The sequence below is a fragment of the Sinohyriopsis cumingii genome, chromosome 9 (assembly GCF_028554795.1).
Source record: "Sinohyriopsis cumingii isolate HCF-2022 chromosome 9, ASM2855479v2, whole genome shotgun sequence".
Classification (NCBI taxonomy): domain Eukaryota; kingdom Metazoa; phylum Mollusca; class Bivalvia; order Unionida; family Unionidae; genus Sinohyriopsis; species Sinohyriopsis cumingii.
In genome coordinates this window covers 39,290,579-39,316,689 of record NC_142969.1, presented here as the reverse complement: position 1 = coordinate 39,316,689, position 26,111 = coordinate 39,290,579, and the positions used below count along the sequence as shown (strand labels likewise).

Sequence of the window (26,111 nt, the reverse complement as noted above, 5' to 3'; positions counted from 1 at the left end):
CTGGATGTATAATATAACCCAGGAAAAACAAGCAGTCTTGTCTTCCTCCTAGGACTTCTACCACACATGGAGCCTCTACTCACCATGATTAGATATGTGGAACAGCACAGTGCTCAGTGTCACTTCTACATAGCAGTGCCCAGCTTCTCTTGCCCAGAGTTTACTAGAAGATGAACCTCTATTTATCCTCATTGATAACAACAAGTTTGAGGTAGAAACAGCTCATGAGATGCGTCTTATCAGGAGGAGATGGTCCTTTGATAAATTAAGTTGAATGCCTCTTACCCACAGGCTTGCACCCAAAAGCATCTGGCGCACAACCCAAGAATATCCTTTCCATTTTGGAAAAGATCATTCTGACATAACCACAACCAGCTGTTCTGCATCTTCCTCATTCCTCCATGGTTGAGGAAATATCACAGGTTTTCAATAATCCAAGACATTACTCAGCCTTGTAGAGGGTGGCCAGTTTGTCTACCTTAAGACCTATGATCTCTGCTTCGAGTTACTGGGTACAATCCCCAAAGTGACCCAATAAACCTCCCAGATGGATGCAGGTTTGTCTCAATTGGGTGTCTCACTTGACATGTCTTCCCATTAAAACAGTTGAAGTCACTGGGCAGAAAGCCAGGCTTTTGGGCACCATAGCTTCTTAAGTTTACCTGTTCTCAGCTACTTCATGTATTATGCCAAAAGAGGTGACAGTGAATCCAATCACATAACAACGCATGCATGAGGCTCTGGCGGAGACATCCAGGCATGCACTTTCTGTTGCAGTGACTTTATAAGCAGAACTTCTTTCTGATGTTAGACTCCTCAAAATTCTTGCATAATTACAGTAAAGACCTTCAAAGGGCTATTCCATTGGAAGCCAAGAACCTCTTTGGAGGACTCAACCTTACTGTGGCATCACAAGATTTAAATTGTTTGAAATACAAAACTCTGGTGGCCTAGTAGTTAGAGCTTCGGCCTCGGATGCAGGAGGTTGTAGGTTTGAACTCCAGCCAAGTCAAACCAAAGACAGATAAAAAGTGGTACTAACAGCTGCCTTGCTAGGCACTCATGATTAAGAAGTTAGTGTTAGGACTGGTTGGCCCGGTGTCAGGGATAATGTGACTGGGTGGGACATCATGCTACATGTCTGTGCCATGATGCTCCAGTACTAGACATCACTGTAAACTGTCAAACTGCAAATGTCATAGCGATATAACTGAATTTTTTTTATAGCAGTGTTAAAAATCCACATAACACACACACACTTGTTTAAAATCATTATCTCAGCTACTTAGCCGATGAAGAAAAAGGCATAAAAGGGAAAATTTCATGGAAACATATTTTTTTGTTTTTTTATTGATATCACCAGATTATGATTACATGCAATGATTGTGAGTGATACTGGGTATTTGTTGCATGTAATCAAATTTACCTCTATCCATGTGAGTTTGAGACTTGCTTCAACCAGTGTGGGTATGTGAGAATGCTTGCTAGTAGCTTTCGATTAGTTGTGGTTCTTCCCAAGTTATTCCGCCACCATTATACTGACTGTTGAAAAACTGTTCAACCCACAAAACCTAAGCTCATTGTCAAGATCAGATTCAGGTTCCACTCTTTAATGCCCATCTCACCTATGTCCACTCGTTAATGCCCATCTCACCTCTGTCCACTCTTTAATGCCCATCTCACCTCTGTCCACTTGGGTTCTAGTCCTGGGCTTGACAAATGTAGGTACATGAGAAAGCTAGCCAGTAGCTTCCTATGGGTTGGTGGTTGTTACAGGCATTTTCCTGTGATGTTCCTCCACCAGTTATACTGGCCACCATATCTTGTGCTGAGAAAGTTTTTTTAAAAAAATACTCTTGATGCAAACACATTGTCATAACCAAAATGCTCACTTTGTCTATTTCATTTTCTACATCTGCCTTTATGTCCTCTTGTGTCCCACTGTCTGTAGTAATCACACTGGGTCTTGGATCTGTTATGTTGATTGTGCACTTTTATCTGTTGTTAATTGGATCAAAGTAAGCAAAATGCTTGACATGTCAGTTTTCTTCTAATGTTTGTATATTGTATATGCAACGTCCAGCTGGCCAGTCTTCGTGTCAGTTTCATGCTGGATCACCCCCCAACCCTTGTACTGTGTACTTTATAGAGCTGTCATACAATAATTTGTTACAAATATATTTTGTGTTTTATTTGACCATTTGTCTAGTGGCATCCCCTAGTCATTGCTGGAATATATGGTGGCTGTCTTGATCATGATCAATGGCGTGTATAAGTAGAGACTGAACATTCATGGTTTTCTATGATGGAGATTAAATTGTGTCAGGCGGGTAATTCTACGAATTCCAAATAGGAAAAAGCAAGGATTTTCTAGGCTTAGAAGTAACTGTATGGTCTAAAAGAAGATGATAATTGTAACTGGATTAGAAGTCTCTGACAGAAAATGGTGGTAAATTATTAAATTATGATTATGTAAAAATAGATTGATTGTTCTTTACAGTGGGGAGTACATTATACATGAGGGAATATTGTATGTGGTGGCAGATTTAGCTATTCATACAGTTACAGCAAATCATGGGCTGTCACAAGTCTTGAGTTATGTTGCACCATCTGCCTTTGAATTTCCAATAAAATCAACTTGAGCAGCTAAACTGTTTGCCATCACAAGTCCTTGTTTTTTTTTTTTTTACTGGGTGTTCCAAACCAGCAAGCACCCCAACCCCCATCCATGCACATCTCCTGGTACACACAATTCTTGTACTGACACCAACTCCTTGTTAGTGACCTCGGGGGTAATAATGCAGATGATGCTTTTTTCTACTTTGATCATATTTTTAAAGTTCGGGCAGGTAAGGGTTAAGAATGTCATTTCAGTGAATTATTTGTATACCCGACCTTAACATCTTCCCTTCATGGACCACAGGGATCTGAGCAAAAGATGACAACTCTCTTGCAAAGGGTACCCACAGGACAACATTACTACAAAAATGTATGACACACCATATATGTGATATATAATTCATTTCATGAAAATATCTTCATCGCTACAGACAAGGATACAAGTCATAGAATTACTTTTCCCACGTCTTGACTTTGACCATAAGCAAGGAGCATGGCAATAGTTGGTACTAATGATCTAGACTTGGTATATATTTGGGCAAATGTGAATTAAAATATCTTAAGTGCAGGGTTCCCACATTACCGGAAAATCAGGAAAAAGTCGGGAGAAATGATTATTTTTTTCCAGACTGAAAAGTCATGGAATTTCACAAATATTTATGAAAGTCGGGAAAACCCGGGAATTTTCCACCACCACTTGACGCTCAAAACAATCATGTAATTGAGTTGTGACTAAACTGATCATGAGTTAAATTTAAAGAATTCTAACCAGAATATTTGGAGGGTGCAGTGTGGATTATTTGGTTGCTTGCAATAAACATGTTTGCTGAGTCAATCCAATCGCCCAGGGGATTAGATTTGTCTATTAGACTTTTATTTTCAAAGTCAGCTTGATATCCGTATCTTTCCTTACATGAAAGGTGTGAAAACCAATCTAGTATCTAGGCCAACATGGTGGTGGCAAAGTGTAGCTGCTTATCGGATGGCCTAAAAAAATTTAAACTTTGCTAGATTGAATGAGACATGCATGAAATCGATATGAAAATTACTTATTTTCTCAGAAATTGTGAGTAGTAAAATCGTTATGTCTTTAATCTGCTGAAAGACAAGATAAAATTACATTGTTGATGAAATGTGACCTGGTGCTTGTGATTTGCATTGCTAGGTGCATGAGTACTGTACACATATCTAACAATTCACCATTTCACATGTTGTAGAGAAAGAAATTTATTTAAAAAAATGAAAGTCGTATACTGGTTGTAATAAAAATACAAAAACAAAAGAACACAAAGTTCTTCATATATATATATATATATTCCGAGAACAGCTTTTGGAGTATTGTTGTATCACATGACCACTATGTTGACATGTGATCTCTGCTTGATAAATCAGACTGGCCAGATTTTTGGGATTTTATTAGCACAGATAAATTCAGGGTTAAACTCTTTTCATTACAACGCAAGATTCTCATTATTTGTGTTTAATTTTTTTCATACTTAATAGGAAATGTTACTTTATATGAAATGCATATATATATTGTTATAGAATTCTTTAGAATTAAAAGTTTGAAAGGAAAGAAAACATAATTTATGTTCATTATGTTGTTCTCACTTAGCAACATAATGCAGCAAAATAAAGTTAGAATTTTTATTCTGTACATTGAAATGACTTTACATACTAATTTATAGGAATATAATCAAACTTATTTCCTGTGATACATTTTGTGGTTTTGTACATGATCATCTTTTCTGACTTTGATGTTTTTGGAGTCTTGAAAGAGAAACATCTTTAGATTTTGAAAATGCCTGTTTTATAATCTTAAATGTTCTTTAGTTCCATTCAGTAATGGCCATATGTGAACCTTGAAAAAAAGTAATTTCAACCTGGAATAACCCTGGAAATTTATCTTTAGAAAAGCGTGGGAACCATGTAAGTAAAACATTCTCTTGGCATATGTCCGTCTATGGGAGACGATGGTGTAGTTCCAGAGTAAGCTTTTGTTTATCCTTCTTTCTAGCTCTCTTTTCAGCGTGTTTTCTTTTTCTGTCTTCCTTGGCTTTTTGAACTCCCTGCCTGACAGCTAGACGCCAGGTGGAACGGTCGTTAGCACAGCTCTCCCAGTCATTGACATTGATGTTGGCTGTCTTAATGTCCTTCTTGCAAACATCTTTGTAGCGCAGACATCGTCATCCAGTCGGTCGTGCACCTTCTGCTAACTCCCCATATAAAAGGTCCTTGGGAATGCGGCCTGGATCCATTCTCTTGACATGGCTGAGCCAGTGAAGGCACCTCTCGTTGAGAATGGAAAACATGCTGTTCATGTTGGCGCATTCTAGAACCTCTTTGTTGGGTACTTTGTCCTGCCACTGGATGTGCAGAATGTGCTGCAGACACCTCAGGTGGAAGCTTTTGAGTTTCCTCTTGTGTCTTGTATAGGTGGTCCATGTTTCGCTGCTGTAGAGGAGTGAGCTGAGCATGCAGGCTTGGTAGACATGCAGTTTGGTCTTCTCTGTGAGGTTGGGGTTGTTCCAGACCCTCTGGTCATCACTGCTGCTGCCTTGTCAATCCTGCTGTTCACCTCAGAATCAATGGAGAATGAGCTGGAGATGTTGGACCCGAGGTATGTGAATTTCTCGACAACTTCCAAGTTGTACCCATCGATGGTGACAGAGGGAGGGGAGTCTGCATCCTGCGTCATGACGTTTGTTTTCTTCAAGCTGATGGTCAGTCCAAATTCCTTGCAAACGTGGGAGAGGCGGCATGCCAGCTGCTGAAGTCCATCTTCCGTGTGTGATGTCAAGGCTGCATCGTCGGCGAAGAGCAATTCACGGATGAGTACCTCTGTGACTTTAGTCTTAGCATGGAGATGGGTGATGTTGAACAGCTTGCCATCAGCCCTGGTATGGATGTACACTCCCTCGTTGCAGTCCTTGAAGGCATACTGGAGAAGCATGGAGAAGAAGATGGCGAAGAGCATCTGCGCAAGGACACAGCCTTGTTTGACTCCGCTGATGATTGGGAAGGCCTCTGATGTTGCGCCACTGAAGTACATTGTGCTGTGCATGTTCTCATGGAACAGCATGAGGACAGCAAGCAGACTGGGTGGGGGGGCAGCCAATTTTCTGCAGGAGTCTGAAGAGTCCACTCAAATTGACCAGGTCAAATGCCTTTGTCAGGTCTATGAAGGCTATGTAGAGGGGCATCTGCTGCTCGCGACACTTCTCATGCAGCTGGTGTAATGAGAAGATCATGTGTACAGTTGACCTGCTGGCTCGAAATCCACACTGGGACTCTGGGTAGACGTGGGAAGCTAGGATCTGCAAGCGAGCCAAGGCAACACGGGCGAAAAGCCTTTCTGACGATGCTGAGTAGGGAGATGCTCCGGTAGTTGTTGCAGTCGCTACGGTCTCCTTTGTTCTTGAACAAAGTGACAATGTTGGCGTCTTGCGTGTCCTGTGGGATGTATCCCTGTTCCCAGCAGAGGCAGAGGAGTATGTGTGGGGGCTGGAGCAGTGCTGGTTTCCCTCTCTTGAGGACTTCAGGGGAATGCCGTCGCTTCCAGGAGCCTTCCCACAGGCAAGGCAATCGATGGTTTTTCCGAGTTCTTCCAGGGTGGGCTGTGCGTCTAGCTCCTCCATGACAGGCAGGTCTGCAATGGCATCCAGGGCAGTGTCAGTGATGTTTTGGGTTGCATATAGCTCTAGATAGTGCTCAACCCATAATTCAGCTTTCACTACAGTTGACATCCAGTGGTTGTGGTTTCATGGGTTTAATGGCATTTTTCAGCATGTGATAGATGGGGTCTGGTATATCTGGTTGAAGAAGAACCAGGATGAACCACTGACCCACAGGAAACTAACAGCAAACTTTCTCATGTAACCACATTGGCTGAACCCAAGGCTTAAACCCAAGTGAACCAAAGTGAGATGTCAGTGAACTGTCCATTGTGCTGACATTAGTTAGTAATGTTGAATGTGAGGCCAACACTATTGTCAACACACAGGCAAGATATTCATCAGTGAGAGCCTGTAGACAAAAGAACACTGCACTCAATAAACAAAAAAATATTTTCCGGACTGGAGAAATTACATACAAATAACACAGGACAACTGCTTTCCTGAAAATCCAATGATGATTCCCAATCCTATGAAGGAATGCATGCACTTTACACATTAAAATATGCTAATAAAATAGCTGAAAAAAATTGTGCTTCATTGCCTTTTGTATTTGTTTTGTTGTAATCTTGTTGAGGAAATGGGAGCCATGTGCATTTCCCAAGGACACACTGTGGCATCCAACCCAGGCTGGCCTGGGTGGGTATTGAACCTACAACCATTAGATTATGAGTCTGATTCTCTATGAACTGATCTGTCACAACTACCAGAATTATATTGCAGCATATTTGTGTATATTCTCTGTACATTTGTGTGAGAGTTACACATGTGGAAGTATAGTAAGTTACAGTAGTAGTGCATCATAGGTAGCTTGTAATAGACATTCTCATAATTAGCCCTTGATTGGGAATCCCCTCATGAATATCACGTTACATCATTACAGATAGTGGGCATTAATGTCTGCCATTATAATTAGAAGCAGATATGGAAGCCAATCTAATTAAAATCAGATCTGTAGGTAGGAGAGTGGAAATCTGATTTTAATCAGATTGATATGTAAACATGCTCAGCATGTGGTCTTTAGCAGTGGAGGGAGAGGGTCTGAATTTAAAACCAGTTTTGGCAAAATTTAAACCAAAGTACATCAAGAAAACTTTCGCAGTTGTTCACTTCATCTATTTGAATTAACAAGCTAGTTTCCTGTATATCTTTATTTAAAAGTTTTGCAAGTAATCTCAGAATTACATGCATAGTAAATTATTGTCTAAAATTATGTTATTTACATAGGCAGATTCCTTTACATGTATTTAAATGTTGTTTATATAGGCTTTACATGTATTTAAATGTTGTATATATAGGAAGATTACTGTATCAGAATAATGTTTGTTTATATAGGAAGGTCTGTATACCGGTAGTTTAGTATTTATAAATTCAGTCACCAGATTGGGCAGATACACTTGCATTTTCATAGTATTCAGCATCCCTTAAGATGAGATAGCTCTCAGTGTGTGTGTGTGTGTGTGTGTGTAATGGGAAAATATTAATTTATAAGTGATGTGGGAAATGACTATGCCAGAATGAAGCAGTTGTGCTGTTTGTCTAATTATTCAGTATTTCATATTACACTTAAAAGCAATACATTCTGTGTATCGTCATGGAGACTCCCTAATGCAGACACTAAAACTGGCCAAATCAGTGAAAATGACAATGTATCTCCAGATGCTTTTTAAAAAATTCTATATGTATTTTTTATATATTTTTGAAGATTTTTTTAATACTGAAAATGAAGACAAAATCTCACTGAAGGCTTGTTTATGCATTGTTTCCCAGCTGGTGAGTAAATTCTACTAGTAATTGTTAAAACAGACTTGCTTCAGTAGGAAGCCATGGTCATTAGGGGGTAAGAGATTGTATAGGCACAGCTTTATCAGTACTGCTCATATACCTATCAAGATGGAAGTCTTTGATGGCTGGAAATTATTGATTATTTTGTCAACTAGTACCAGATGTAGGGTCCATTCTAGAACTGAAAATTATGGGGAAATTCGACATTTGAGAATAAAAGGGGAATTTTGAAATTTGGGAGGGGGTTTAAAGAAGAAATAAAAAGGGTGGTCTTTAAAATATAATGCTGAATTGTGCTTTATGTTCATTTTTCAGTGCAATTTGTGGAAGAGTAGAAATTTAAAATTTTTGCTTAAATACCACAATCCCATGCCCTAGAGTAAACCTTGCAGTATGATCATGAGTGACATTTTTCAAGAAAACTTGAGTCTGGCATGCAGGTTTCTATCAGTGCTGAGAAATAGGAGGCAGGTTTTGAATTTTGTTGTGTCCATTTGTATCATTTTACCAGATATTTACGTAAACTATATTTAAAGGAAGGATTTGGATTTGTGTGGGGTACAGTAATTGCATGGAATATTTAGTCTATGCAGGTGGAAACTGTTCAGATTCCCCCACCCCCTCAGTCGTTTCAGGTCAGTTACAGTGACTTGGTCTGAATGCTGGTTCATTTTGTTCACTTTCCTTCAGGTAGCTTTGCCTTTTCAGTGTTAACTGAAAGTGAAACAACCCTCTGTGGGATACCAATCTACTGGCTAAATATCCCATGTATACTGAAAGCACAGTTAATCTCTATGGAAGTACGTGAGTATGTCTCTCTAGCTCTTCTTCAGAAACACTCATTAGATGAGATGCAACTAATAGCCAAAAAAGAAAACTGGACAGCCAGTTTTAATTGAATGCCATTAACTAAGCATTTTCTAATGACATGTGCTGTACTCACATTTTTACAAAAAGATCAGGAAAATAAAGTTGCAAAAAGTAGCAGACTCCAACAGTTCTGTCACACTGGGGCAAAATTAAAGTCATGAGATCAACTGACCCTAAGGTTCACAAATTTCACTGTTTTTCGGTTCTTGTTGAACAGTATCTTATCTGAACCCTGAAAAACTAACTAGCTTGACTTTTACCTGTAATCTCAAAAGAGTATGAAATGGTCTTTCAGAGGGTCAGAAGACGAGTCCAAGTTCGAACTGTATAGATCTGGGTCTGTGCAGTTTGTTAGGAATAATCACTAGAACAAAGAGCATACACCCTGGTCTGCCGGCATATTATGCTACAGCAGATCGGGATCTTTGCAGTTTTACTCAACTTTTAAGCGAGTATATATGGTGAATAATTTGAAAATAAAATATTTGATTGCAGTATAAGTTGCCCTGCTTGCATTAAAATGTAAATATTCAGAATCTCTGCAAACACTTATGCAAACCTTAATATACCTCCAAGATCAAAGGCCATTGTATCACACATAACATTTATTTACTCATCATTTAGGGGCCCCAGGTGGCATAGTCATCCAGGGTGCTTTCCTTTATGGATCACTCACATCCCAGCTCTGTGTCTGTTCAAGTCTTGGCTCTGCCAATGTGGGTATGTGAGAAAGCTTGTCACTAGCTTTCTATGGGTTGGTGGTTCTTTCTGGGATCTTTCTGGGTTCTTCTGCCACCAAATATACTGGCCAACATGTATAGCCTATCATGTGTTGAAAAAAATGGCATTAAACCCATAAAACAAAACAAACTTATTTCCTGTTAACACATGCAGTAAATATGTAGGTGAGACCAAAAGGAAATTGTATGTGGAAATTGAATAAAACACCTCAGGGACATCCACAAGAAGAAGGATACCCTAAACTGCCTGTCCAGAAACTGTGTTTAGTATCAAATAACAGAAATCATTTTGTCTGATTCAGACAATTTAGTAACAGTATTCAAGTTTAACGTACAGAATATCTGTGGATACACAAAATTACTTTACAATAGGGATGGGGATCAGCATCTGTCTTTACATGGGAGTCCAGGCATCATATTTTAATCATTTATTTTTATATACACTTTTAAATATTTTTATGCTGTTTAAGATACTTAACTAGTTAATTGTACAAACTACATTTTTTCATGTTGGGTTTTACTGGAATTTTTGTGTGGAAAATGCATTACCTTTTAGAGAAGAAAAAAAAACATGGCAGAGAAAATAATGACTGAACCTATATTGTGATATTTTATGATGGTAGATATGATATTTTATTATGGTAGATGTGATATTTTGTGATGGTAGATATGATATTTTATGATGGTAGATGTGATATTTTATTATGGTGTATGTGATATTTTATTGTGGTAGATGTGATATTTTATGATGGTAAATGTGGCTGTCGGTCCCTTTGTATCAAATGTTGCCAGCTGGCTGTAAAAATGTCAAACACTTAAATTATCTGGGGCATCAGCATGTCAACAGTCTCTTGTGGTTGGACAATTAACAACCGAGATAATTGTTTGCAAGGTCATGAACTCAAATTTTTGTTGTTGGCCGCAATTCTTATCTGGTTGAAATTACAGTTAGAAACTGCTATTCTATATTTCTGCAATCATTGATTAACAGTTGGTTGGTGTAGGTGGATAATACATTTATAACATATAGGCATTTTGTAATTATATTGTTGGGTGGTTCAGAAAGAAGGTTAAAAGGTCTCCATATTTTCTTTGCTTCTAAGTTTTGGAAGAGCAAGTAATCTGATCCAGGTAATCTCAGTTGAGAGATCTTAAATACGATTATTTCTCAGTTGAGAGATCTTAAATACGATTAATGAAGTATGTAATTTGCCCATTCCTGTTTTTGGTTTTTCTAAAATAATCATTAATAATTCAGCCTTTGAAATCTCAATCAAATAAGATACTGTGTCTGACATTATACTTAAATATCGGCAACTTTTATGTGTTTGATTCTTATTAAAGATAAATATTATGGTCTTGAAATGAAATAGTTTTCACTGTGTAGATAATATAAAGGTTGAACAGGCATGCAATAATCTTTAATTAATTTTCCAGATGGCAAGTAAACTTTGAAACAGGTTTTGACAGAATAATATAAGATATTTTGGATGAAAGAAGAAGTTTAGAGACTTTCTGATTTTTTGGCTAATTTTGGAAATAAGGCTATAACTTCCAACCAGTTATATTATAATGGTAAACAATGTTCATTTAAGACAGGGCTGTACAACATATGGCCTGCCAATATATTTTATGTGACTCGTGATTTTACTTTATGCACATGCATTAATGTTTTTATTGTAGACATACAGGTTCTGTGGTGCAGCCTGTTTAGTTCAAACCAGGCTTGATTCTGGCTGATGCTATTGTTTGAGTTGTGCAACCCTGATTGAGGAAATCAGGCTTCTAATTTTATAAACAGTTTACATTTTATCTCATTTCATTCCTCATATCATCTGGTGTGCATCTGAAAAACCAGACCTTTGGGAGAAAGTTATACTTTTTTTTCCAGTTTGATTTGTGATGAAACCCAATCGTTCATTATCAATTTGCACAGGCTTTCTGGATTTGAAAAATGTTCAGTTGAATACTTGTACTGCAGACAGGTGACTTGGAACTTTTACTTGTTCTACATAAATTTTACTGATCCTAGATAAATTATACTGAAACTGCTGAAAATGTCACTTGTCCAGTTGGTTGAGCAACTTGAACAAATGACTTGCCCATCCTCAGCCACAACATATAGCATTTTTAAAAAACAACACATACACAAATTTTACTGATCCTAGATAAATTATACTGAAACTGCTGAAAATGCCACTCATCCAATTGGATGAGCAACTTGAACAAATGACTTGTCCATCCTCATCCACAACATATAGCATTTTTTTAAAATAACACATACATAAAAAATAATTGAAAACTTGAATATTTGGGGCTGCCATGAAAACTCCTTTTCTTCAACAAAGTTGATTTTATCTTTGAAAATGTAAATTTTGTTAAAAACCTCTTTAAATTTTTCCAGAACTCCTTGAACTTTTTTGATGGATTACAAATGTTAAAACTGATAAACTACATCAGTTTTTAAATTCAGGATTTCAGTTACTTATGTTATTCCAAAAATAATAAATAATTAAAATGGTATTTAATTAGGTGGATCCTGTGATACATGAATCCTATGATACATGGATCCAGTGATACATGAATCCTATGATACATGATATAGTTAGTTGCCAAATTTAGCATCCCTTTGCTTTAATGGCACGCCAGTTATGTGGTGGACTTTTTTAAAATACTTTTTGTTCCAATGTATGCAGTGATAAAGAAATTAATGAGTTTAAGATGATCAATTTCCTGAGAAAAATTACTTCTTGGAAGCTTGTGAAGTCCTTGTAAGCTCCTATAAAAGCCCAGGGACTGTACAAACATTGTGACAGATGATCATTTGGAATAATCTTTCAGGGGCTGTGCTATGACAGATGATCATTTAAAATCAGATCTCTAATACTGTACAAACCATATGACAGATGATTATTTAAAATCAACTTCAGGTGTGGGAGGCTGTTTGAAACTTGTAACAGAAAATCATGTCAAAAATCCATGGGCAGTATGAACCATGTGACAGTTGATCATTTAAAATCAACACTCGGGGGCTGTATGAACCTTGTGACAGATGATCATATAAAAATCAACCCTGGCACTGTATAAACCATGTGACAGATGACCATTTAAAATCAACTCTTTGGGGTTGTACAAACCATGTGACAGATGATAATTAAAAATCAACTCCATAGGCTTTATGAACCCATGTGACATAATCAATTAAAATTCAACTATCTGGGGCTGTACAAACCATGTGACAGATGATAATTAAAAATCGACTCCATAGGCTTTATGAACCATGTGACATAATCAGTTAAATTCAACTATCTGGGGCTGTACAAACCATGTGACAGATGATCATTTAAAATTAAGTCTTGGAGGTGTACAGACCTTGTAGCAGATCACTTCAAATGAGCTCTCTGGGGTTTAATGAGACATGTTACAGATGATCACTTCAGATGAGCTGCCTGGGGGTTGAATGAGACATGTTACAGATGAACGTGTAAAATGAGCACTATATGTCTGTAATAAGCATGCAACAGATGATCCTTTAAAATAAACTGGGTGGGGTGGGGTGTACAAGCCATGTGGCAGAAGGTCACTTAAAAGCAACTCTATGAAGCATGTGACATATCATTCAGAATGTACTGACTAATCTAAACTATAATTTCTTCATCTGTGTCTGATGTCTTACAATAATTGAGACATACATCAGTGTGCAAGTTAAAAATAAAAAATTGTATTTGTCCAGTCACTATTACAAGTATACTTCAGTATGGCATATTTTTTTCTCCCACAAAAATGCAGTTTTTATTCTTTAAAATGGATATATTTATCATTGTATATTTCTGTGATAACTTTAATCTTAAATTTGTTGCATAAATATACAAGTATACATATGGCTTAACCATTTATGTCATACACGTGATGGAAAAGTAGTTATGACTTGCAACATGTGGTTTCTGTTCCAACCAGAGTGCCTTGGTGTATAATACTATTCAGAAACAGACCATAGGTCAGATTTTGGCTTCCTATGACAGCTTTGATTGTTTTTCTTACTGGTACATATTTCAGTTGGATTTAAGCAGCCAGCCTTGGGTTTGTGTTGTGTTTAAGGTTGGCACTTACTCATCTCATTTAGAGAGATTCAAGTGTTGGTTTGGTTTTGCTTCATTTGTAACTACTTATCTCCAGGAATCTCTTGGCTTCTCATCTCTTGGTACATGTGTAGGGAAGAATTTGGAGGATTACCAAAAGTTGATTGCATCCTGTGCTTCTTCTATCTTACTGATTCATTCATAGGTCTAAAGAGAATGAGGTAAGTAACTGGAGAGAAGCAGATGAGACTGGTTTTGGAATTTTGTTGTTCTTGTTGAGTGGGTGGAACTGTTTTAAGACTTTTTCTGTCAGGAAATGGATTTTACTGTAAGTAGCACTTAGAGAATCACATTTTCATTTGCATTGGAAGGGAGTTTTCAGGTTGTGGTTGTGGAATTAAACAAAAACTAGTTTTCGGTAAGTAAATAGTTTCCAGATTGAAATTTATAGCTGATAAATTTGCATTGTCAGTGCAGAAAATGCTGTAACATAGTCTATTCTAGAACTGTAAATTAGGGTGATAATTTGGCCTGACACTTGAAAAAAGGGTAGGATTTTCATGAAGGACATTAAGTTGAGTTTTCTGCATGTTCTTTAGGAAATGAGCACAAATGATGAAATCATTTATCCAGAACAAGCCATATATATATATATATATATATATATATATATATATATATATATATATATATGTGTGTGTGTGTGTGTGTGTGTGTGTGTATAATGTGTACACATGTATTAATATGAAGTTAATGAAATATCCTTTGGCAGTTCATGGCTTGTTATACTAGAGCAAAAATGTTGTAGCTCACTATTGTAAGCCATCACACCTTTTTACTTAGTATTTCAACCGAGTCACCCACCCTTAAAAACACCATATGTCATAGTGCAAAATTTGTCGTAAAATATTATATGACTTTATGCTATGAAATCATAATGCTTGGCCACTCAATATTTGAAAATGTCATTGTAGTTTACCTTCTTGTACATCTGACCTTTGACCTCATCCCATGGACCCCATGGGTGGGAGACAAAGACAACATACCTGTGCAGGTGATTGTCCCAAGGGTAACATGATTACAAAGTTTGGTGAATTTCCAAACAAAAGTTTAGGATAGAAATGTGGACGGGTGGAGGGTATCATGATATTGGAATAAATATTGTTGTTCATCTATGATAACTTTAATATTCAGTTGCACTCTTCCATATGTATCATTATACATGTACTGTATTTCCAGAGAGCATACAAATTACAGGCATTGGCTCTATTGTTTCCCCTGCAGAATTGGTATAATAATCAATGCAAAATCCTTTCTTGAAAATAAACCATTTAAAAAAATTTTTGTTTTAACATTTGCCTGTTTTTTGTCTGTAAATGGATAATTGTCAATATTTAGTTTCTCATAATTACATATTCAGCTGTTTTTCTTTTCTATGTTTGTCAGCCGACAACTCATATTGTAATTACTGAACGAGTTGAGACACTATTGAAGACAAAGACTCATTTTCACTAACGGAACTTAATTTTGGACTTAGATTTTAGTCTAGAATTCAGTGATTGGATTGACTGAAATTTAAAGTCGACTAAATTAGATCAGTCACATGTCTCTCGTCTCAATGTATCTTATGAATTGGCTTATGTTAGTGAGATTGAAGCATGAGCCACTTCCCAATATAAGCAACAGGTCATCTGCATACAATAAGGTAATTGATACATGTTATATAAAATAATGGGTAAACAGTTGCATGCATCAGATATTTGATCAATATAATTGACAAACATATCAGATGTAAATAGAATGGGACTTAGGACATCTCCTTGTGACACTCCCACTTTGGGACATCATGCGTCACTCCTGCTTTCGTATCATTTTCATATCCCAAGTGACTTTTTTTTATATATTGTTATTATACAGTACCCCCTTTTACTTGAGTAAACATCTTGCAAAATGATGCTGATCTCATAACTGAATCAAATACTTTTAAGAAGTCACTAAAATTAGTAACATTTTTTTATTTGTTCAACTTGTAAACATGTATAGAATAGTTTTGATGGTTGTGAGGTTTTTATGTACATCATCTGTTATTTACTGGTATATGCAGTCGGTGCTAGTTTTATGTTTTTCTTTAAGTGGTTCTAAATTATGTTGACCATAGGGACATTTTTTTGTACATTTGTTTTCAAGATTCTTCAGACAATTTGTTATTCAGTTTTCTTTCTCTCATATTTCCATCAAACTCTTTACCTGTCAAATCTTTTAACAAAAATTGATTTAGAGGCTTTTCACGGTGAAAATGATCAATATTAGTGGAGTTGATAAGAGAGTCCAAATGTTTATAGTATGCAGATTAGCTTACATTCCAAAACTCTTGGGTACCAACATTAATTAGTGGATATTAGGTACCAACATTAATCAGTGGATATTAGGTACCAACATTAATTTGTTGATATTAGGTACCAGCATGAATCAGTGGATATTAGGTACCAACATTAATCAGTGGATATTAGGTACCAACATAAATCAGTGGATATTAGGTACCAACAATTAATCAGTGGATATTAGGTGCCAGCATTAATTTGTTGATATTAGATGCCAGCATTAATACATGGATGTGTGTGTGTGTATGTGATTTGGATTTTTAACGTAGCTTTAACAATTGTTCAGTCATATCGCAAAGATGTCTGCACTGTGGCAGTTTATACTGATGTCTAGCACTGGGGATTTTCGTGCAGAGGTATGGTGTAGTTCCCCTCTAGAGTTGTACAGGGGAATTTTAAATATTTAAGCAGAGCAGTTTTTATATGAAAACATTATCTATAAATAGACCTCTTATTATGTTTCACCAGAAGCATGTGATACATAAACTGGACACAGGTAATGCTCACCTTTACCTGCATTTGCTTAAGTTAGAAGGGTGAGTCTGAGAATGCTGTTGACAAGATTGTTTAGTATCTACCATTAGAACAATCCTCTCTGACAGTCCTGAATTCTCTATGGGCTCCACTATAGAGGTGGAACCTTTAGTGTGTGTTTTGGTTGTAATCTAAACCTTCTTTTGAACCTTTGAATAAATCTTCCATTGAATGCCTTACCTTAAAAACTGTTTCCTCTGTCATACTAGCATTTGTAAAGAGGAGTGAAAATCATGCCTTGTCGGAAGAAAAGGGTTGTTTATAGTTAAGTGATAACAATGATTCAGCCACTATTTTGCCAATTTGGGTTTCTGGCAAAGAATCAGCTTCTGTTCATATTGAAATTATGTCTCAGACATATCAGTGCTGGGGATGGTCAAGATAGATTTTTTTTTGTCCAGTTAGAGCTTTTAATATCTTTCTGAAACAAAAAAGGAAAGAAAGGAGTGGAACCTTCTTTTCTTCCCTATCTAAGGTAGTTCTTATATTTTGGCAGCCATCATCTTGTACAGTTGTTGGGACTATTAAACAGCTTGTCAATGTCTCAGTGAGAGCATTCCTTTTTTTTTCTCCTTTCTTCATGAAATCAAAGCCCCCATGAGTTACTGGCTTTTGCAGTATCATGGGCCTTTTTTTGTAATTCTTCTTTGAATGATGTCATGAATGCCACATTATGGTGGTCTTACCCCACCTTGTTGTTTTACCATCAATCAAAGTCACACCAGAGCAAAGGCATTTATGCATTAAGCCCAGTTTTGTCAGCCCATCAGGTTGTCATGTCATTCTCCAGTTTGCTGTAGAGACCCAACTAATAGAAATGGCAAGTTCATTTTGACAGCTTATTTTAGCCCTCCACTGGAGGCTGGCAAATTCTGAAGCATAACAACAGGTGTTACTGCTAATAAAACATTAATGGGGGGGGGGGGGATAAAATTTTGCATATGCAATACTTAGTTGTTATTATTGCTCATTTCCTAGCTCCCTCTATGGTCCTTTGTACCTTCAGTTCGGTACAAGTTCAAAAATGATGATATTCAGAATGATGCAGGTTGACTGAGGTATCAGACAGAAAATTGGAGAAGGTGATAATCACCTTAGATTGGAGACTAGCTGGTGAGTATTACAGAATTAAAATTACCACTTTTTCCTCAACCTTTTACACTTCTGTTGTGGATGAATATGAAAAAGCTGCTAAGACATTAAGAAATACCTACTGATACAAACTTGAATGAACTTCTGAAGTTGATAGTGTTACATCCATTTGTAACCTTATCTGGTGGATAATGACTGACTGTCCTTTCAGATTAGCTTCTCACGTTGCAAGCCTGCTATTATAAAGATATGAGTTCATTTTGAGATATATTTGTCAAATGTGTCTAATGACTCAATGAAAGTAACTCTTCTCAAATGTCTTGTCATAGGTAGAAAAAATATTTGCTCCTGTTCTGCCATATGAGATCTTGTATATTCACTTTTATCGTTTAAATGTTTTTTGTTTTACCAATGAACAATAACGACCTGATCACTGATGACCAAAAACTTCTTTTTGTGAGTATGAAGTTATTGAAAATGGTAACATTAGTTAAACCAATGCAGCCCATTTATAGTCATGAAAAATCCTTGACAAAAATGTTTTCATGAAATGACATGGAAAATATAACAAAATGGGAAATGTCCCTTTACTTACATGTCTGTATGTAGTGTTAAAGTGGTCGAATCAGGTGGCACTATGGGGAGGATTAGGTCATCTTGATAACAAAAAATGCTGATTATTTGGTTATTTTTTTTATGTTGATGATAACAATAATAATAATAATAACGAGGACTTTGTATAGCACCTAATCTTTGGAAGCTCTAAGCGCTTTACAACATTAAACAACACCTATAACATAAAAAAACATATACTGATTTTACAGAAAACAAACACCATGAAATTAGAAAACATAAAAACATGCTGTAAATATTTAAGGTAGGAACATTATTAGATCTTTAAATTCTTGCATTCGAAATAAGTGAGTTTTAAGAGCACTCTTGAATGAGATCATTGTGTCTTTGTGTCTAAGTTCAGTGGGCAATTCATTCCACATTGCTGGGCCCTGGTATGCAAAAGAACGTTGTCCATATGACTTCTTTTTTGTTGTGGGAATAATGAGTATATTATCATTATTTCCTATTTTCAGATCCAACTTTCTGGTCTTTTCATTATAAAAATTACAGAATGTAGTCATGGAAAATAAGAATTTGTCTTGGAGAGGTCATGGAAAAATTCATTTAAAACAAAATCAGATTTGTGTAGGATCCATGCATTTAGTCCTTTGAATGAAGTTTAGGTATTCTTTAATTCTAAAAACAAGTCTGCATCAATGTAATGGATTGAAAATGACTACAGTTCTACACCATCTGTCAAATAAATCCTATAATATCTAATAAAAGCAAACGATGCTTACTAGCCTGGCTTGTCAGTCACCATTTGATGAATATTGGAGTTGCTACCATAGTGTGTGGAGTATTCGCTCTGCCACTGTAGAGTGCTTCCAAATCTAGAAATATCCAGTTAGTTAGTTTCCCCAATAAGTGGTTGGTAGGTAAGGACAAACTTTGCATTCCTTAGAGTTGCAAAATGTATGAACATTTCTCTAAACAATGGCTAAATTTATGCACAATTTTCTGAAAATAGTAAAAATTATATTACAGTTTATTTTGTTTAGCAAGATGAATAACAATTAAAAAAATTATTATGACTTTTTGATATTTCTGTTTTCTTGAAAGGATTTCTACAATATAAGTATGTTCCAGCTAAAATGCACAGATGTTGCTTGTGCAAAACAGGTAAGGCCAATCATGTATCATCCCATTAAACTGGGTTAGTTTTATTTTCAAAATTGCTACTTGATTTATTTCATTGAATTCTTAAAGCATGGATCCTTACCAGTCATAATCCTTTGAATGATATGAAACATTACTATACTGTACTGGTAGTATTCTGTAAGAGCTACACTTTCTTTCCAGTACATGGTATCCATGTGAGGAATGTGGTACACTTATATTTCCTTTGCACAGTAGTTTAAAGAGAGGTAGGGGGCAGTAATTGTGTACTGATCTTTTATTATTTCAGTTTTAAGTGATTTAAGAGAAGTTTTGAATTGATGTTTTTTTCTTAATTGCTTAAACAAGTGATATGTTTTGTTCAAACTTTTAATAAGATTCTGAGTGATGGTGACTGATTTATGGGCGTATCTGCAGGCAGACATGCACCCTGCTGGCAGCTATGGTTTACCTGGTATATGTGCTACACATATGTTGCTCATACATATTCTGTATATTTTTTGCACTTACTCATCAGTAACAAATGTGGTGTGAATGTAAATTGTACCTGCAATGAAAATTCAGAAATCTTTATTAAGGCTGCATGTGGCTGACATTTGTTGATCAGTGGTAAGGATTCAGTGGGATGATCTTGCATATTAATATTCTTAAAGTACCTAATGCTATTCTCTACTGTTATTCATTTTTGTCTGCAATGTAAATGTTTATTATTTATTTGGTTATTCATAATTGATCCTGACATTTTTTAACCTGTCTTAATCAGGCATATGATGCTTGTAATCTAGGCAGGATGTCTTTGATATTGTTTCAAATGTATTAACTAAGAACTAGGTCGTAGTGATCAAAGTAGGTTATTTTAACTTTTACATACTATTCATGAAACTGATATTTTCATTCTGTTTTAATTGCTTCCAAAGATACCTGTAATTTTTAGTAGTATTTTGGTGGTAATGTAAAATGTATTGTTTGGATTAATAACATTTAAAGCAACTGTGACTTAGTTTCCTTAGACATAATGTATGACTGTAATACTATGCTGAGTAATTGTTTGATAGTTGCATTTTCTTGTTCTTAATGTATTTATTTTGATTGATATTAGGAACAGCTTGTAAGCAGTCAGCCTGATAGGTTATTCAATCATAACTTTCTACCTTCTGTCTTTAAGGTGAGTGATTCAATGTTACCATGACTTAAGGAAATAGAAAAAGGGTGAAGGAAAGAAACATTTTATCTTCACAATTAAAATAAATTGCTCTTTGACAAGCCATAATCAGATAGCGTCTGTTTGACTTCCCTCGTCTGAGGTTTTATCATGTGATTAGGCTCTGTTTATTTACGGACTTTGTGACATCATGATAAGAATGCACTATTGCAAACATAGAACTCAAGACTAAGGTGTATTCTTCACGATGCTGCAAACTATTCTGTAAAACTACCCATGTAAGCAAAAGATTTCTTAAAACCCTTTTCATATATATATATATATATATATATATATATATATATATATATATATATATATATATATATATATATATATATATTGTGTGTGAGATAGAGGCGTGTTATATATATATATATATATATATATATATATATATATATATACATACATGTACATATATATGGATGTGTGTGTTTATATTTATATTCATTCATTCATATATTATGCTGATGTTCCTTACAAATGAACAAAAAACAGTAAAAGTTCTGCAAAAGAGATGAAGTAGATATTACAGTATCATTGGCAATTATCACCAGTGGTGGTTTATTCAGTAAACTAGTCTCTGCATGTAAGAGAATTTACAGGGTTCTCCCCACACAATGCAACAGTAGATAAAATGAGGAAAAACTATTGTATTTTACACTTTTCAGACCACCATAAAACAAACCTTATTTTAAATTATTTTCCGATACTTTTATAAAAAGTATTTCAAAGAGGTTGGATCAGGAAAACGTGTTATCAACAAGGATACCTGAATTTTTGCCACGCTCAACATAATAATTTTTTTTACCAATTACTTCCAAGTTAATTTCTCAACATTTGGTTGCTTATTGTGATGAGCATATAAGCATTGATTGGGTTTTCTGTAGATTTAAATTAAGTTTTTTTGTCATAGATCCATTTTACAGCACATTGTAAGTCTTCATTTAGTTTGCACTCGACAGTCATAATATCTTTATAACTAACATTTTGTGATGCATCATCTTCGTATGATGTGTAGACACTGAATAATGTTTCAACCAGTTTGGAAAATCGTTTATATATATAACATGAAAAAGATATGGCCAAGAATCTATCCCTGTGGTACTCCAGTTGAAATTTCCTTAAATCCCAGACAGTGTATAATCTGCTATTGAGATAAGAAGAAAACCATTATGAGGGTTTTGCAACATTATAGTAGTAACTTCATGAATATTGTATGGAGGCTTTTATTGGTCTAATGCATCATCTGTGGGAGGCAATTCATCCTGGAGAGAAATCACAAAAACTATTGCTTTGATATATTCACATCTTTAAAACAAAACTTTAAACCAGCCTGTTACCATATTGTAATTTAATTTTCTGTCACTTTCCCTTCAAGATTACAATGGCGCTTCTGATTGCCCACTGATTTAAAAATTCAAATTTGAATTGCCAAATCTTTAAACAACAAATCTAACACGTACTATCACAATTTTACATTTATTTTTCTTTCCTCTTTGACATCTAATAAGCTTGTGTTGTGATTACTGTCTATACTTGCTTATAAGTCTAGTCCAACTGCAAACTGCACAAACCCAGATCTGCCATTGCATAATGCACCACCAGTTATGGGTCTGTGCAGTTAGTTATAAGTAATCAGTAAAAAAAAAGCATACTCTGGTCTGCAGGCTCATTATGGTATGGCAGATCAGGATCTTTGTTGTTTGGAGTTTGACTCTAGTTACAAGTGACTATATATGGTAGTTAAGCCATGCAGAAAAATAACAACCACCTTTGATATTTGATTGGAACAATACAATATTTTAGCAATTTTTCTTGTTAACATTCCAATTTGTAAATGTAAAATTGTATTGTCAGCACTAGGGTGTTGGAATGTCACCTTTCTCCACCTAGAGCTACACATTCCCAATATTGTACAAGAATAATTAGGTTTTACAATAATGTTTTGGTACAGTACATTACAGTTCTTCAGTGTGTATTTGCTTGTGTAGACCAGTAATTAGCTCGCCATTTTATTTGCAAGGACTAACATGTTCAAGGTAGGACATTTGTCTGTGCAGATCTTGGCTTTGGTCTGATGCAGAATGCATGCCTCTCTCTCTTCTTCTTGCTTTTCTTTCTGCCATACATCCAAATATACTAAAAACATATTTGGATGTGAATTTTGTCAAAAATTCTTGATATTCAAAACAAGCCGTAAGGCATGTATGATAATATAATAATAATAATAAGAAGAAGAAGAAGAATAGATATATTTATAGGAGTGACTTGTTTTGTAGAACAAATTTTCCTTGTGATCCTCCGATTTACATGCTTAAACAAATGCTTGTAGACTCGTTAAACACTTCTCTCATTTAGTATCATGGTTTGTTGCATCTTGTATTGTGCTGTTTATATATCTACTGTTGTTAATAGAATGTTTTGAGTTCCATGTACAGACTAAAATTTCATGATAACCATTTAACTTAATATATGTCACTTATCCTAGTGTTTTGCTTTAGCTACAAATGTACTTTGAAATTTTATGTTTAGGCTAATCATTGCATAAACCTCACATAAAAGATGTGCATTCATCTTCAGGGCACTACAAAACTGTATTAGAAAAGACACTTGAAGTAGGTCACAGTGATCTTCAACCTGTGGTTCAGTGTCTAAACCATTCGCACTTTCACACTCTCTGCAATCAGACACCAAGGTATGGTCATTTGTGAATAATACATTAAAAAGAAAGTCATTGTTCATTTGTTTTAAGTCTCACTTCAAGCAGACCATTTGTTTCTTTATTTGACTTGTTAGTCAGATCTCACATGATCATGGATCATTTAGTTTGACCTCAGAACTTAATATTTGTCCTTGAAATAAGAAAATTTCATGTTATAAGACATAATACTGTCTATGCTCACTTATAAGTCAAGTCCAATGGAATACTACACAGATTCAGATCTGGCATCGCATCGTGTGCTGCCAGATTGGGGTCTGTGCAGTTAGTTTGGAGTAATCAGTAGAACAAGCAACGTAGACCCTGGCAGATCAGGATCATTGTTGTTTGTAGTTTTACTCAGTTTATAAGTGATTATATATGGTAAAATAGAGTAACAGTAATTGAACCTAACAGTGTGTGTTTGTGAGTTTTTTAAAATTTTTAACATAGCTTTAACAGTTTGAATCATATTGCTACAGTGTCTGCAGTGTGGCAGTTTACAATGATATCTACCACTGGGGCATCATGCCGCAAACATGTAGCATGATGTCCCATCCAATCATATTATCCTGACACCAGGATGACCAGTTCAAACACTAACCTCTTAATGCTGAATTCCAAGTAAGGCAGCTGCTAGTACGATATTTGTAAGCCTTTTGTATGATTCGTCCTGGGTTTGAACCCACATCATCCCACATCCAAGGCAGATGCTCTAACCGCTAATGGGCCGCCAGAACAGAGAGCACCTGTTTTCAGTACTTTATAAATTAATCAATAGTCTTAAATTCAAATGTTTTGCTAACATTGAACGGATAAGGGCTAAATGTATAATTAACAATTCAGTTTCCTTCTTTGAAAATACAACCCCCTACCCCCAACAACAATGAATATAATTCAGGTGTTGTACATGATATCTATATGGTTAGCTAGCTATCATATTCCACTGGCAATATACTTACGTAATCAGCTCCATGTAATGATTATCACCGTTCCATGTGATATTCAGACCCTTGATTTAAAAAGTAGACCTGAAAGCTTTTTAGATGTACTACGATCGGAAATTAATTTGTTAGACATTTGAAATGCTTTGCAAAGACTTTATGAATGGAATGCAAATTCTCACAAAATAGGAATATTATTAACTTCATGCATTATACAGATTTATTTTATTTTTTTTATAGTCACAGGCTGAAACTGATAAGTCGGATTTAAATCCCGTATTTGAAGATATGATCTTTGATATAACGCAGCTGGATGTGTAGACAGTAATTTAGCTGGTGGCCTGTTGATTATGAGATGGTTGATATGAATACATGTAAAAAAAATATATGTGAAAATGATAGATTTGCTTCAGCATTACCTGAATCTAATAGTCAAATCATAGAAAGATAACTAAAATTGAAAGTTGATTTGAATTTGTTTGTATTACCTGAATCTAATAGTCAAATCATAGAAAGATAACTAAAATTGGAAAATGACCTGAATTTGTTTTGTATTACCTGAATCTAACAGTCAAATTATAGAAAGATAACTAAAATTGGAGGATGACCTGAATTTGTTTTGTATTACCTGAATCTAATAGTCAAATCATAGAAAGATAACTAAAATTGGAAGATGACCTGAATTTGTTTCTGGGTGAGCATGATATCTTACAGAACTGTTGCTGTAGTGTTTCATAAAATTTATATGGTCATTTTTCTACAGTTTTTGTGAGTTATTTCGACTTGCTGATGTAAGCTGATAACAAGACACATAATATCATTTTCAGGTGAATTATGCTACAGCAGATCAGGGTCTCTGTTTTTTGCAGTTGGACTTTACCTGTATACAAGTATATATATATACAGTAGTTGTTCCCAGTATTTCATGTTTACTATAGAACATAATATACTTGTAGATAACTGATAAGAAACATGGTATATGGGACCGATGTATACTACAGACCCCTGGGCAATTGTTTATTTATAGGGTTTTCATGAAGTCCAGGCAGTATGGTTTTACACCTTAGTTGGCTTGTGCTTGTGGCTATAAAGTGCTAAATGATCTGAGAACATAATGACCAGACATTTTGAGTTAGTGACACCTCAGATTATTGTCCAACAAAATTCCTGTGTAACCTAGATCTAGCCACCTTCTAAATTAAGGTTAGTCAGTGACACTTTCATTGATTGTCTAAGCCAAACAAATCAGTAAATTTGTGATGTTTTAATTATACTTTTCCAGGTATTTATTTGACATTATAGAGAATAAAGAAATCAAAGACAATTTGTTATAATGACCATTGTCCAGTTGGTCCAGTGGGTCAGAACTGTTAATCTGCTGGATATTTCTGTCAGATAAACTGGTTTTAATCTCTCTCTCTCTCTCTCTCTCTCTCACACACACACACACACACACAAAATTGCAAATACAAAGAGTTTTCCATCATTTTGAAGCTGAACAGGTTGTTTGTCAGTGGAAGAAGCAACATCCATATACATAAATAACAAACACTAAGCACAAAAGCCAAGAGATTTTTTTTACTTCTACTTGTTTGATTGACTGAAAATCTGCAAACAAGAGATGAAAAACAGAAAACAAGAAGAACAAATTGGAAAACGATCTTAAAAAGAATTAAAACTACATGTCAGGTTTTTATTGCAGTCAGCCAAATAACAAAAATCTAGGAAGGAATTATCATAAAGAACCAGAATGT

At 35.4% G+C, this 26,111-nt stretch overlaps 1 protein-coding gene across 5 annotated transcripts in view; it reads left to right on the top strand.

The window, feature by feature from the left end:
• Positions 1–26,111, top strand: part of LOC149791596 (uncharacterized) — a 169,992-nt gene that overhangs the window by 32,517 nt on the left and 111,364 nt on the right. The window contains exon 1 of one of the 5 annotated variants that reach the window (XM_089970156.1): positions 14,020–14,095. The exons of 3 other annotated variants lie outside the window; for them this stretch is intronic. The gene's annotated coding sequence lies outside the window, so the exon portion shown is untranslated. Of the gene's footprint in view, positions 1–14,019; positions 14,186–26,111 lie in introns of those variants that run through there. One more of the 5 variants, XM_089970150.1, reaches the window with a different exon arrangement.